At 45.6% G+C, this 15,204-nt stretch overlaps 2 long non-coding RNA genes across 2 annotated transcripts; both read left to right on the forward strand.

Annotated features, from left to right (window-relative positions):
- Positions 1 to 2,334: 2,334 nt before the first annotated feature.
- On the forward strand, positions 2,335 to 4,897 carry LOC137850642 (uncharacterized). Its single transcript, XR_011092707.1, has 2 exons — positions 2,335 to 2,929; positions 3,040 to 4,897. It is a non-coding gene; the product is annotated as an uncharacterized lncRNA (long non-coding RNA).
- A 592-nt stretch (positions 4,898 to 5,489) lies between these two features.
- LOC137850645 (uncharacterized) lies at positions 5,490 to 14,122 on the forward strand. The gene is made up of 2 exons (XR_011092710.1): positions 5,490 to 6,059; positions 13,267 to 14,122. It is a non-coding gene; the product is annotated as an uncharacterized lncRNA (long non-coding RNA).
- Positions 14,123 to 15,204: the final 1,082 nt, after the last annotated feature.

Genomic DNA, 15,204 nt, shown 5'->3' on the forward strand with positions numbered 1-15,204 from the left:
CTGTGCTTGGTTATTTGAAATGGTCTTAATTTTTTTTTTTTTCTAACTTGCAGCCCATTCTTTAAGCCTCCTTATATCTTGTCAACACTTTTGATTGCACATTGAGCAATGATTTTCACCGAGTTCTGCAATGCCACCCGGGTCACTTTATGAAATCGAGACAGTTAATTTAGAGCCCTTAAAGTGCTCGAAATGCTCTCATTACGCCTCCAGCCTGTCTTGCTTTACATTTACTGACACCGACTTTCATTTCTGCTCATCTAACTAGTTCACCTCTCTGAAGATAATAGCGAAGAATTCCAGGAGGGCGCTTTACCAGGAAAAGTGTGGCTCTGTGTTAGCTACCAGCTAGCCTGGGCAATGAGGAACACACCCCGAGGAAAACAGGAGTCCGTGCAAGCTTCACTCGGGGAGCAGGCTGAGGTGAGAAGTGGGGGGCTTGCTGTTTTAGACACTAGGATTTCCTATGCAAGCAACATAATAAGGCTCTTCGTGGCTCTGAAGGCAGTATCGCCAGGATTAATGAGTGATGACTTCATTTGCAGAACTGGTGCTGGTTGTCTGTTTTAACGCCCTAATCTGACAGGTACTTTTAATGAAGTGCATCAGATGGAGCCAGGGCGCTAGCTGTCTTCTGCTTCCCAGTGTCTGTAACATCAAGTCAAGTAAGAAATGTTTTGTCCTAACCACGTAGGGAAAATTTGTGCGTAGGGATAATCCTGGTGAAGGCTATTCATGCAGCATGCGGATACAAATTTTCACATGAAAAAGCTTTTCCTTCAAGACAGAGGAAAAAAAAAAAAAAAAAAAAAAAAAAAAGCCAGACAGACATTTTGGGCACAAACACGTTTTTCTGGCAATCTTGGGTGGTTTGCTCTGAAATCTGTGAACACCCACTCCTCCCCACTGTCTGGAGCAGAGAGGCCACGGGGGTGTTTCAGTGCACTTTACCAACTGCATCTGCAGGGGCGGCAGCACACAACGCGCACCCTGAGAGCTGCTCGCCTCCTGGCATATAACTCATTGTTCCGAAAAGCACCAAAATAATCGGCAAATGACAACTGTGCATGATTTTGTGATCGGTTTGGTGGCGTTACGTTGTCACCAAGGCAGCATTAAAGTGGCGGTATTTGGGATGTGAGCGGGTTTGGGTTCGTGGTGATTCCGTTTAGCACAACCCTTCCCTTCTCCTCTTCATCCCCTTAGACAGAAAACTGGGGAGGAAAACTTGCAGCTCCCAGCTCCTTCCTTTTCTGGGAGGAATGATGGGGACTGAAGATCTTGCCATGGAAATAGCTCCAATATGACTGCTGGGCACCTCCCTTTGAGCTCTGCCAGCATTGCTAACGCACTCCGGCCAGCAATCTGGCTGCAAGCAGGAGCCAAGGGCTGATGTCTCCAGAGGTTTACGCAGCCCAGTGCTGGGGATCCTCAGGCCGCAGCTACACCTTTGCTGCTTGCTGCCCCGCGGTGCTGCCATGCCTCCTGCACCTGCCCCTGCTTCACAGAAACGCTATTTCAGAGCCTGCCAAATTCAGCAGTGTTGTTGCATTTCTCGTCCCTCTCCCTGTAATATCTAGTTGCCGTAGTTACCTCGTGTAGCTAAGGCAACCAGATGTTACAGACGGAGCACTGAAATAGCATCAACAAGTGTAAAAATTACAAGTGCTTTAACTAGCTGCCCAGGCTAAGCCTCCTGGGGGAATTTCCCTGCCAGCTCTGTCCTGTGCCACCTCCTCTGACAAAACACACCAGCCCACAGCCCCATCCAGCCTGGCTTTAAGAGCTCCAGGGATGGGGCACCCACAGCTTCCCTGGGCAGCCTGTGCCAGGGCCTCACAGAGCAGGTTGCCCTGGTAAGGGATATTTACCAGCCGTAAGCCAGCCCACGGCCACGGGGCAGGAGGGACAGGTAGGAGAGCCTCGTGCACTCTGCCACGCTGCGGGTGGCAGCTGCCACCAGACTGCAGGCAGAGGTGTCCCCAAAATCCCTCGAAGGGCTTTGGCACATGCAGGCTTTTTGTTTTACATAAAAATGTAATTGAAAAGGAAGGGTTAAGGAGATGGGAAACTCCTAACCTAAGCAGGGCTGCATTAGAGGAAAATTAAAATTAATCCTGCAAGGTGCTGCCTTTATCCCAGCCTGAGCTTCACTCTACAGCTGTTGTCTTTTAACTCCCTCCTTCTTTCAGGGGCTCCGATTCCTTGTGAGGGCCTGGGGAAAGCTCCCGAGCAATTAATTTCAGGTGGAAAAGCACCTTCCTCTCCAGGCTGGAAAAGCATAAATCAGCCATAACACCTTTCCTAGGCACCTTCCTCGAGACCGAAGGAAGCAGGTGTTGAGCATCACACTAATTTTAAACCCACAATTAGCGTAACTTGAATCCTGGCCCAGTTCCAAGCTAATTCATTATATCCTTCCAAACTGAGCTCCCCTGCTGACTTTACTCGAAAGCAGGAGGCCGGGCCCTCCACCCACTGATGCCTTTTTGTTATTCTGCTGTGGTTGTAGGAAATGGGGTGGCAGGGAGCTGCTGCAGGGTTCCTGCAAGCCCTCCGTCGAGGAGGTGTAGCTGACACGGCCACAGCCCGCCTGCTCTCCTGCCATGAAAGCAGCATAGGTGGCAAAAACCCTCAGGAAGCTCTTGGTGCCGTTGGAAGATGTCAGGTGTGTTGGCCAGGCAGGGAAGGGGCTCGCGGTCTGGTTGCACACCGGGTATCACGGGATCATCCGGGTTGGAAAAGATCTTCAAGATACCAAGTCCATCCATCAGCCTCGCCTACTGAGTCCCATCACTACACCACGTCCCCTGGTGCTGTGGTAGGTGTACGTTAAACCTGCCCCTCGCTCTACAGAGCTTTGGCTGGGCAAGAGTTGCTGGATTTAACTCTCTGTATAAGCGCTGGTTGCAATACAATGACTTCTAAGGTGTTTACTAGGCTGGGGAGGATGTACGTGAGACCAGTGCAAGCAATTAGTGCCGATCAGCAGTTCCCTCTGCTGGCTGAGCTGATGAAGTTGTGCCTTCCTCCCTGCAGGCCTCCCTCTGATATCGCAAAGGGTGCAGGTATCGAGTGAGGTGCCATCTCTGCGCATAAACTAACGAGGGTGGCTACATAAAACAGAGCCACGGGGGATCTGTGCAACAAATAATAAAAGCGTGGCTCGCTCTACTGCCATCAAACTCTTCTCTGGTAACAAAAAGAGCAGAGCAGCTACAGATGCTTGCTCTGGGAGTGATCCTGACATACATTTCCCCAGATGATTCAGAGCTGCTGCTAGTAATAATTTGCGTTGGTTTGCTTGCTGCATCATTTTGCAGGTTTTTGTGTGTGTACATGTGCTGCTTGTTATGGGCTTCGAGCAAGGATGTGAGTCCACCCATTGTTTTCTTCTTATGAAATATTTTTTTTTAAGAGATAGTGCATTTTGAAATGCAGCAAGATACTTTTTTTCCCCTCCTTGTTTCTTCAAGGAATGATAAAGCAGACCATAGATTTGTCTTCTGCAACTCTGACACGAAAAGGAAATGTGGTGACTTAAGTAAAACAAGTTTTGAGCCAAATGTTCTCAAAATTCAAAGGCTTAAGCCACCCTGAAATAAGAAATGGAGGAAACCCATTTTAGGGCAAGTTGTCAGTATCTGAGCCATATTTCCTTCTGTCCAAATGATTCTCTGTGGGGTGGCTCCTCAGGGAAGGAGGGCTCACTGTGAGTCCACTGTCTGCTCACAGACCTAAAAAACATCAGCAGGACTCACAGCTCACTCAGCGATCCCATGAAAACATTTTTACAGACAAACGTGCTTCTCTTACATTCTATGAATTTTGTTAAAATCTTGAGGGTTTTGTGTATTATTTTTTTTTTTAATGTGAACTACTGATTTGCTCTGCACTTTTGGACGTCTCTGTCTACCTCCAAAAAGAAGGGAATGAAATTGTTAAGTAATGGTTTTCACGTCCGGGGGAGCTGGCTCCACTCCTGTGTTTCCGGCTGCTGAACACTTTCTGCTATGAGATTCCTGTGGGTTTTTGTGAAGAGCTCTCGCACCTTCTCCTGCACAGCCCTCGCCACTCAGCAAGCAGAAGGGCTGGATGCTGGGCAGCCACCTTCATCCCCCTGCCAGGGAGACCTGCTCCTGTCTGGCCAAAGCTGTGAAGGGTTTTGAACCACGGGCTTGAACTCCTCAGGAAAACTTCAGCTACACCCAGAGCAGCAGCTGAACGCAAGCATCTCATGCCCAGACTGGGCTTACTGTGGGAATGACTGGATGCTGCCAGGGAAAACGGCGGGAGGTGAGGGTGGCCAAGCTAAACAACTGCTGTCTGGGCCCATGTCGTCCTCTCCTTCCTCCTCCTCGGGAGGACGGTGGGGAGCAGCAGCCCTCTGATGCATGGCTGGGGTGGGGACACCCTGCTCCTCTCCCCCATGGCTGAGGGGTCAGGGACTCCCCTATGCCCCGTATTGAGCCTTGGGGCTTTGACTCACCCCCACGAGGACTGATGCTCGAGTGCTCCTGGCTGCGTGTGCTAGGAAGTGCTTGAGCTGTGGGAATTTGCATACAAAAAGCCCAATGAGCCCTGATCGAGCGATATCTAGGTTGCAGTATTAAGCAGCCAGCAGCAGACAGTCAAGCTGCGAGTTGAACATTTCCCTTCTAAAACTGAAACATTTGGTGGTGTCATAGGAATTTCTTAGTAACCTGCTCACACTAATTTTACAGCTTTGCTTGTCGGGTTTCCACCACTACACTAAAACTGAATTTCTATAATGGCAGGAAGTTTAATTTCATACTTTTTTTTTTTAACATATATTTTTACATACAGTATTGAGCAGTATTTACAGATGCATTAACTCACCATTGCTACATGAAATTAGTGTGGTTTATGCTACTAATTGCACTAACCAGCCAGGCCATAATGGTAGCAGAGATGCAAAAGTAGCCACTTCTGCACAAAGTCCTCCCTCCCTTTGTGGCCTCAGCCAGCAACCCCCTTTCAGTAAAGACTAGGTGATGTTTAGCTAATTACCCCCACGTAATTCCTGATTTACCGAAGCACAATCAATGCTTAATTTACCCATTGCTTTGCACACTGGGCCACTTGACCCACTAAAACGCAAGCCTGCTGATTTCAGCAGGTTGGGAGGTTTCGTTACAGGGGATAGGAAAGAGATGAAGCGGGGAAAACCCACGTAGAAATACGCTCTTGGCAAGCGTTTCCCTTCATGCGTGCACCTACACTTTATATACGTCAGGCACGTGGGAAGCTCAGAAGCCCCGGTGTGAGCACTCCGAGGTGCTGCCATGCAAATGCCACAGCTCTCGTACGTGGGCTCCCGCTTCGCAGCATTTAGATGAGAAGTGCCAGGGCCCACACTGCGAACGTGGCACGCTGTGCTGTGCTGTTTCAACCACTGAGAGCATGGTTGGTTTTTTTTTTTTTGGGGGGGTGGGTGGGAATGGCTACACACAGATGCCTCAAATCTAGGCTAAAAGAAGCACTTTCCCTCAGTAAACAGTGTTTAAATCAGCTGCTCCTTGGGATTTGCCACTGAGTTTAACTCCTGTGCCGTAAAAGGGAGCTTCAAAGCTTTGGGATGGGAGGAAGCTTACTCTGAGATGCTTGCAGTCAGAAAATACCCAAATATATCTTGAGAGAGGCTGAGGAGGGAGAAAAAAAAACCACACACAACAAAAACAAACAAACAAAAAATAGGGGGGAACAGGAAAAAGTGATTCACTAGCAGCAGTAAGGAGGAGGCGGGCTGGTTTCAAGCAGCACTTTTACACTTTTTTTTTCTTTTCTTTTTTTTTTTTTTTTGATTTGCAGATCTGTGAGTAGCTAATTTTCACCTCGTGCCAGTCAGGTGGGAGGCTCCTGAGCAGCAACCCAGCAGCCTGCAGCACCCAGGTGATATCTGCTGCAGGATTAGGGTCTCCTGGAGGCTTCTGGACACATCCCGTCCCCTGCTGGGGACCTGTAGGGATGAGTACACGAAGGTGACAGTGCCAGCAGGCTGAGGGAGGAATGCTCGGGTCTGGAAATGGCAGCAGAAGGTGAGAGCACGGGGACCAGGAGGTGTCTGGCAAAGGAGGGTGAGGAAGGAAGTCACAGGCAGGCTGAGGGAAGAGGAGTAGGGTTTGTAGCATGTGAAGGTGCAGCACAAAACTTGTGCTGGATTTCAGAAAACATCATATGCTGACAATAAATCTGTGTGTTTTAGGGTGAAAAGGAATGAAAATGTCTTCTGGAGATCCTAAAAAAATATAATAATCTTTGAGAGCAAAGCTGTATTTAATTTGGTTATAATCCTCTGAATTGAGATATATTTCAACTTGACTGAGGGCTCTTGAGCACTGCTCACAGAGGAAACCTGATCACTTTTGGCAGAGGGAAGAAAAATTGTCTGTTAAAGCTCAGTTCTCTCAGCTGGAACATTTATCGCCAGAGATCAATGAAAACCAGAGGATAAATAAAAGCAGATTTTGAAAAGGAACGGATAGAAGATGTTCAGGAGCCAAAATCTCTCTTTTTTACTTCTTCTTCTTCTGGGTCTCTTCTTTTGATTTTCTCCCCTGGAGAGAACTAAATTGAATTTTGCTTTATTGACTGGTCTGTATCTTATTTACAAGACTGGTAAATTAGTGGCTCGTGTACTAGAGGTCTCACGTTTGCTGCCCTGCCGGTCCTATTAGTTTGCCCCACTAAATGCAGACGCTCAAATGTAGTGTATTTTCCAAGGTGGGACACGATGTTCTGCTTCAACAGGAAGCACGTGGTCCGGTTTTTAACTGCATAGCAGGACTTGGAAGGGACTAAACTTACTAAACAGCATGCTGATGATTTTATAGAGGCTAACTGTATTTTCCCAGGGAGACTTGGTATGTCTGAGGGGAAAGAGAAAGTAAACGGGATGTTTGGTGTTAGTAGCAAAGCCTGGAAATGCATTTGGAAAACAGGCAAAGATTCAGAAATCCAGGCGGTCACTCTGCCCCTCACAGGTATAGCTGTATTGCACCCTGAGCTTACACAACGTGGCTGCAGCCTTGGTCAGTGTCCTTGAACCCATCATCTTGTGTGTCATCCTTTCTTCAGGCTGAAACGTGCTGGGTGAGCTGAGCTTCTCCCCAGGGTCTGCGCCACCTGACCTCTCTCCTCTGTGCTCCTTTTCCTGTATTACACAGCACTTCATTCTCATCCCCTTCAATATTGTTGCCACATGTTGCCCATCTTCCACCTCCCTTCCAACTGCTCCCCCTTGGATGTCCTCCCTGGTCTTGGTTTGGGACTGCTTCCTCCCTCCCTCTGCCATCTCCTGTGCTTGTGCTGGGAGCCACACCACCCCTGTCCCTATGAGGACAAGCTCCTCAAGCTGGTGTCCCCTAGACCTTGCTGTCTCCACTTTTGAAAATGCAAGTTAAATAAACACCATTGGATTTTCTCCAATGCCAATTTTCCTACTGTAGTGGAGTTTAATGAAGGCATGCACGCAGCTGTTTTATTAACTGCTTTCACTGGTCACCTTAAAGCACCCTGCCTTTTTACAATGCTGATAAAAAGCAATGACAAGGGCTAAGCACCTGGGTGCTGAGATCAGGACATCTTGTGCTGATGAATATCACTTCATTGCCTCCATGTATTTACCCACCGATTACCCATTGCATCTGGCCTTACACCCATGCTTTGCACTCACCATCCTTTTGTTCTGTGTTTGTGCTGAGGACAACGGGACCTGCATATTTGCCTGAGATCCCAAAGGCTTCTGTAATTAAAAACTTAGGGAGAGTAAGGGTAGCTGAAAGCTATGCATTATCAACTCTTGTGGATGGAATAAGATTTTAGTACAGAGTTCTAAAACCACTTTTATTCAGTGGTTATTCCTCTGCTTTTTGCATATAAACATGTGTGTTAGTAGGAATGGTTCAGGTAGGTTTGGGTCTATGACTTCTTTAGAGCAACAGCAAGGTAAGGAAAAACATGGTCGCTGTGGAAAGGTATAGTCTGTTTCTGCAGCACACCGTATTTGAACTGGAGCCTGTCTGACAGCCATCTCCAATAGATAGATAAATCATTATGCAGGGAAAGAATTACAACAGTGATGTGTGCCGCATTTATAAGCAAAACCTCATAAACCCCAGAGAGGGAGAGGAATTTCCATTGCAGAAGTAAATGGTTGTGTGCCTTTGATAGAAAAATATTAAGACATTATGTGCAAGGTATCTTGAGGCAACGGTATGTGGCACTTCACCACCCTGGCCATAAGAGTGATAGGTCAGTATGCCTGGTAATACAGAGGCCTGTCCATCTATTGATTTATTTATTTTTTCTGAGAATAGCACCACTGAACTAAAGTCCTTAGTTACTATTAGAAAGATGTAAAACAATTAAAAATGAGATGGGATGAAACAAAGGTTTGATTCAGGTAAATACCGTATTCTTCTGGTTTGGAGAAGGAATCTTAGCAAGTCTGGCTCTGTAATTTCCCTATAATATCTGAGGCAGACTCCTAGTACTTAATGAGACGCATAATGCCATGACAGCCATAATTTGGCTAATTAAAAGTGACAGGCAGGGATCCTCCTTCAAAGATAGGGGAGGGAAAAAAAAAAAAACAACTCTCGTTTCTCTTATCAATGGGCTGGCAAGTCTGGATTTATTTATTTTGTCATGGCCTGGCCTACAGGAAATCCCTCCTGCAGCCAGGGCCTGGGCCATTTCTGTGAGGACACCTGGGCTGCGCAATGCAGGCCCCACCACCTTACTGCCCGGGGCTGGTGTCACCCTCCAGCAGCAGGCCCATGAGCTTCTGGTGCTGTTATCACCAGCACTGGAGTTGGCTGGTGCATGTCACATAATATCTGTCTCCCTTACACTTCTGCCAGATGGCTAATTGCTACAACGAGTAGGAGAACATCTCACCAGTTTAATCCCACCACCCTTCTCTAGTCACCTTCCTTCACTGTTTTCATGTGTGTTACCCAGTTCCTTGTATTCCCATTACCTACTTAAAAATTTAAAATTGAGCTTACAATTTTGTTGAAGCAGCTTTATTTTCTTGCTTCCCCATTTCAAGATGCAATTTCAGGGCAGAAGGGTGTGCCTGTTGGGAAGTCTGAGGGCTAGGAGTTTGGGTTGTGCCTCTACAGGTTGAGCACGGCACTTCAACCACTCAGCACCTCGGCTTTTTGTCTGCAACAGGAGATGAAAAAAAGAAGACCTGACTAAAATGTGCCGGGCTTTACCATATTGCTGTTTGTAAAATGTTTTAAGATCTTACAGTGGAAGGTTCACCAATATAAGAAGGACAGAAAATGATTGGAGAGTTGTCCAAAGTCTTAGGCCATTAGTCTTGTCCAAAGGAAGATAATGAAGATGGTGAAGGGTCTGGAGAGGAAGAGATATGAGGAGCAGCTGAGGTCCCTGGGTTTGTTCAGCCCTGAGCAGAGCAGGCTGAGAGGAGGCCTCATGGTTGTACAAATTGCACAGCTCAATGTGAAGGAAACCCAGTGATGGGGACCCAACAACTTTGTCTGCGACAGCATGCCTTGTGCGTTTTCTACCCTCTGTCCCTGTGGGACATGCCCATGACCTCTGCCCAACTGCTCAGTTAATTTACCCGTGTCCCTGGTGCAACACTCACATCCCTTGAGCACCGTAGAGGACTTTGGTGTCCCATCACCTGCTCTCAAGTCCCACTGCAGTGCCACCATGCCACCTGCGAACAGATGGAAAGGGGGGTTCAGGCAGGAAGGCAGGCAGGGATGACGCCAGCCAAAAGGGAGTGGGTACCTCTAAGGATGGCTACGCATGCATTAATTATCTAAACGAAGAAACCTGCCTTTGCTGCTCTTTAAGCAGAGCAGGATGACTTCCCTGCGTGCCAGCACATACGAGTATGGTATATCTATGCTCTTCTGTTTATTTCTCTTGAAAGGGAGCACAAATGAAAATATTTAATTTTTCTCTGATAGTTCAGTATTATGGGTGGGCTGGGATTCAGGAAAAACTTTGGTTTTGCATGGATTTGAGCAAAGAACATTGAAAACAGAGACTGAGTAGTTCAAGATATGCATAATAGAAGATGTCTCTTTGCCAAACAAATTGTCAGTTAGTAAACTGAAATGTGGTATCTAATTATTCTTGTATCAGTGATGTCTGCTTGGTCGTCTCTGTGAAGAATTAGTTTTGACCTTGCAGAGATCTCCAGGGTATAGCTAGCAATAGCTCTAAATCAACTAACACTGTCCCAAACCTGCAGATTTCATGCTAGGCTTGGAAAACATTTACGACACATGTCCATGATGGTTTAAGCTGGTGTAAGTCAGAGCTGGAACAAGCGCAGTTTTAGTCCTAGCCAGAGTCTTGCTTTGCCTCAACATGAAGTTGGTCTGATGGTGAGAGAGTTCAAAGAGCAAAACAGAAAAGTAATGGATGCAAAACTATAATTACCAAGTTTAAAATAAAAGAGTAATTTTTTTTTGCACGCTCAGCTACCTGAGCCTATTAGCAGTGGGATCAGAAAAGCACCAGTGGTGATGGAGAAGACATGGTGGGAGCCTTCCACCTAGGACAAGGTGGGGCCATGGCCAAGTGGGGTTGGAGCAGCTCATGCTGTTGTCCCAGAGCACACTTACATGCAGACAGGTTGAGTGTGGGAGCACTCTTCAGGCCTCTTTCCTGAGCACTAGACTGTAGTTGGCCTGCGCTTTCTTCTTAACCTTGCCCTCTCCTCTTCACAGCCGTTCTGTCTCCTGTATGCTGGTCTCCTTTATAGTTGTGACTTTCTGTGCCAAGAAGGTTGTGACAGCAAACTTTATAAAATACCTGTACTGTGGGTGTATATGAAAGCTTCATTTGAGACAATATTCCCAGTGCTCTGAGTTACTCTGATTTGTACAACAGCAACTTGGCACCCTTCTGATCATGTAAATGGACTTTGAAGAAGACATGAGCAAAATTTGTAGCTAGCCTCAGGACAAGAATTTCTCCTATCGTTTGGAAATGTTATCAATCTGCATTAGGCTTGGAAGCTATTTTTATCCAGCAGAGCTGCGTTGAAGCATCCATTGCAAGATTGGAAAAATCCCATTTCTGCTTATGCCTGCTTGGCAGTAAGAAGATAATGCCAGTTTTCAGACACCATTAAGGATTTAATCACAAATAATGTATCCCAACACATCACTTGAGCTTTGGCAAAACAACATTTTTCAATGTAAATACATTTTGTTGGAAGTTTTGACTGGTTCCAATTACTTTGCTTGCATTTTAAGCTTCTTTTTATAGTGGTACGGTGCAGTAAAATGGATCTTCGTGTGGACTGTTGGCAGGGTCAGGCAATGCAGTTTAGGAATACTGAGCTCCTAATGTAACGTCCCGTTTCTGCTGCCGCCTTTGCAATGTGAGTTGATAGAGAATTTATTTCAAACAATACTTTTTATTTAATGGAAAGCAGTGTTTCTCAGGTTTGATGTTGTTCTCTAATTCACACTGAATGCAATGCAGCATAATTTTCAAAAGCATAGTTTTGACTTTTTTTTTTTTTGAGTCAAAATCTGTCAGCTCTGATCATCTTTGGAAATGTGGATACTACTTAGGGTTAAATCACGCTACTTGAGTGCCTAAGAGCACTGCCTAATATTATCACCTTGGCAAAGTTCCTGACACTATATTTATAATCTACAATTAATTGCACTCTGTGGACCAATTCTGCCATGCTGCTCAGACTAAAGCTTCGAGATGGCCACAGGAGAGAGAAGCCAGTGGGAAGCAAGCTATTAGGCCTTGCCTGCTGGGTCTTATGACCAACAAGAAAACCACCGCTGTTCTGAATGCTTGGGTGATGTTGCATGGCGGTATGAGCATGTGTTCTTCAGATGTGTAATTGAGGCTTATCCACTGCAACAAATACTTTGACGTGAGACAAAACAAGAGAACTGACAGCGCTAAAACGTACCAAGTGTATACGTTTGGCAGTGGTTACAGTAGAAGGTGATGTGTCAGTGTTTGGTTAGCTGGAGACGATGAGGTTCAGCCACGTTTCTCAGTTCTGTCATTAAACACCCTCCTGTGCTCCATGTATGAGGTCCGTTTGCAGACAGGAGAAATGAAGATAGAAATAAGGAAGGTTTTGTGCCCTGGCAGTGGGCTGAGTGAAACACAGGGCTGGCGTGGACAGTGTGGCTTGCCCCTTGCTTCCACCAGAGCTTCCACTGCTGCTTGGAGGCTATTCATGTTTGTTTCAATTTCTGCACCTTGGACAAGAACACAGTAATTTTTTACTGGTCCCTCAGGAGAGGGTTAAAATTAAGCAAACAGTATTTGAAAAGTGCTTGGCAGATGGCAAAAAAAAAAAAAGTCCAAGTATTTTCAGAGCTCTAGTGAGAGGAAACCTCTTGTTAGGCTGCATGTCTCAAATCAGCTTCAGCAGATTTTTTTTTTCTTTTATGGTTGAGAGCTTATTTAAAAGGAAAAGATGTTCACATCTCTGGCACTTGGAGTTTGAAACTCAGGTCTCTGTCACATTTCTTTGGCTTTTCTCTCGTGTTCATTACTATGCTCTCTAAGTGCTTAAAAACATGATTTCCTAGGACAATATAATTTTAAAATTAGCCAGTGTGTGATGTTCAGAGAAATTTGGGGAGCTAGGAACCCCTTGGAATTCATTAGATGCTGGATTTAAGCTACATATCCAAGCTAGATGTTCACATTTCAAAGTTTTTTTTGAAGTATTTAAACAGGATGTTCAGAGCTGAAGAAAGGCGATCCCTGGAGAGCCTTTAAAGCAGGAATGGGAGAGAAAGAAAGAATTGGGCAAAATTATCTTGCATCTAGCTTCCGACACAGATTAGTAATTAAATTGGTAAAAAGTTAAATTGGTGAAATGATTTAAAACTCAGGTATAGCACATCCTTTCCCAAGGAACTGGAGTGCCTTTTTAGGGATCCCACAAAAGGTTTCAACGGTGTAATTCATTTGATTTAATTGATTTTTCCACCTTTTCTCTGGGAGGTGATAAAGCCAGTCATCAAGACAGATAAGAGAGCTGCACTGTGGACTGCGTGTTCACAACGTTTTCCAATTTAAGCCTTCTATCGTCAGGGCTTTTTTATCATCTTTAGGCAAACTCAAAGTATTAAAGTTTGTTATTCATTTAGTGTCTCAAAGTACACCAGGAATATTAAAGATATAAAAAGCAAAACGTGTCCCTGACTAAGACAGGATTTCTTAATTATGTATTTTATTATATATTATATTACTTTCTAGAGGCCTCGATCAATGCCTTGGCTGCTGCACAAATACAGAGGAAGGCTCATTCGTGGCAGGATGAGTTTACCGCAGATGGTAAGCAGATGTTTCAGGTGTATGGCAGAAGAAAAGGAAGCCCGTGAACGGGGACCTCGGGCAAACACATTAGTCCGCACGAGTCCTGAGCCGGCCAGCTCTGGATACAGCATCACTGCCCATCTTGGAAACACTCCAGGCATTATCCATGTTGTCCTTTAGGCAGCCTGGCTTCTACAGATGATGCCTTCCCTTGCAGCAGGCAATCTTGGGACCTCTGGGGAAGGGACATGAAGCTTCCTTTTTTCAGAGCCTGTAATATTTTCCAGATTGCTGAGAAAGAAAAGGTATTCCTCTTTGAAATTCTGATTGCTTGTTCGATACACGCTAGAGAAAGCAACGCATGACTAGCCTATGATTTTCAAGAGGTAGTAGATGACTATGGATGATAATTATATCCTGTTAAAAACATCCCCAGAGGTAGGGGTGACATGGAGGCAGGGTGAAACGGGGTAATTTTGTGACCCTTCACTTGTCTTCAATTATTAAGGACAGCTTGTAACTGAGGACAAAAAAAAAAAAAAAGATTAATTAATGATGCTTTGGGCTTCAACCACATGAAATGTCTGTCTGCTAAGCAAAGTGCAAGCATTGTCACTTTTACATGCAAGGTCAAGCTACAAGTAAGGCTGGAGACTGGCTGAGCTGAGGGCAGCGCTGGTTACACATCATCCATCTTCCCATGGGCTGCACTTTGTAGCTCCAAGGAGCCATGCTGATGCTCAGTGCCCAGAGATGCTGTAGATAATTTCTGTACAACAGATCCCTGCTTCAGGCTCACTCGAGGTTCCTGAGCTTGATACTAAATACCAAATTTGATGCCTTGGCCCTTTGAAGATCTCTGAAGTGAGGCTATTAATTTCAGCAGGACCAGGAATTTATTCAGATTTTTTTTTTTTTCCTTAGGAGGAGGTATTGACTCTATTGATTAATTGAATTACTCTTTTTTTTTTTCCCCCAGAATGATTTCTGTGATGCTTTTCCTCAAATATCACAGATTGTAAGCCATCCCACTTATGTGCCATGAAGTCCTAATAAATATATATCAGACTTTAAAATCTCCCACAGATGTCACTATTTCAGTGCAACCTACTCATTCTTCAGAAGCAGAAAATGAGAAACATCTCCAGTCTGAAACACCTACCCATCAAGAGATTTCCAATTGCTTGCTCTATTTTCGAGAGGGCTGCCAAATGGAGAAGTCCCACTTTAGGAGCAGGGATCCACACCTGAACGAAGCACTGGACATCCCAGAAGGGCAATTATCGAAGCTTTCAAGGACTGGTCATTTGGACTAAGAGCATCTCAACATCTATGCATACATTGCAGGAGACGTGCATGGGGAAAGTGAAGGTTTTTTTTCTCTGGATTTACATATTTTCACAACCTACTCTAAAATAACTGAATGGCAGTGTAACATCTGCTCTGGTAAGCGTTCCTGCATTATTTCCAGGCTAAGGCATACGCTGGGGACTCAAACAAGCAGCAGTGGCACACTGAGGTCAGCTGAAGCTTGAACTTTTTTTTTCCCAACAGCAATGTTGTGTGCCGTGAGCCAGCCGAAGTGTGCAGAGCTGAAGACAAATGAGTAGTAGCAAATTCCTCAGGTAATGCTGTGAACTGTGCAGCTGAGGTGCTCAGTTCTTCACCAGACCCCCATTTCACCCATCGGCTCATGATAACAACTTCTGCCCCAAAGGAAGCTCTCTCCTTTTGTCCTTTGCCAGGCTTGCTGGCAAAGACCTGCAGAGTCCCAGTGCTGAGAAATCATCTCTGGCAGCTGCGCAGCAGCCCTTCCTCTCTTGAGGCCATGCACGGGACGTAAGCCACGCCTGGCAGGAGGGGGTTTCCCTTGCTGTA

The sequence above is a fragment of the Anas acuta genome, chromosome 2 (genome assembly GCF_963932015.1).
Source record: "Anas acuta chromosome 2, bAnaAcu1.1, whole genome shotgun sequence".
NCBI lineage: Eukaryota > Metazoa > Chordata > Aves > Anseriformes > Anatidae > Anas > Anas acuta.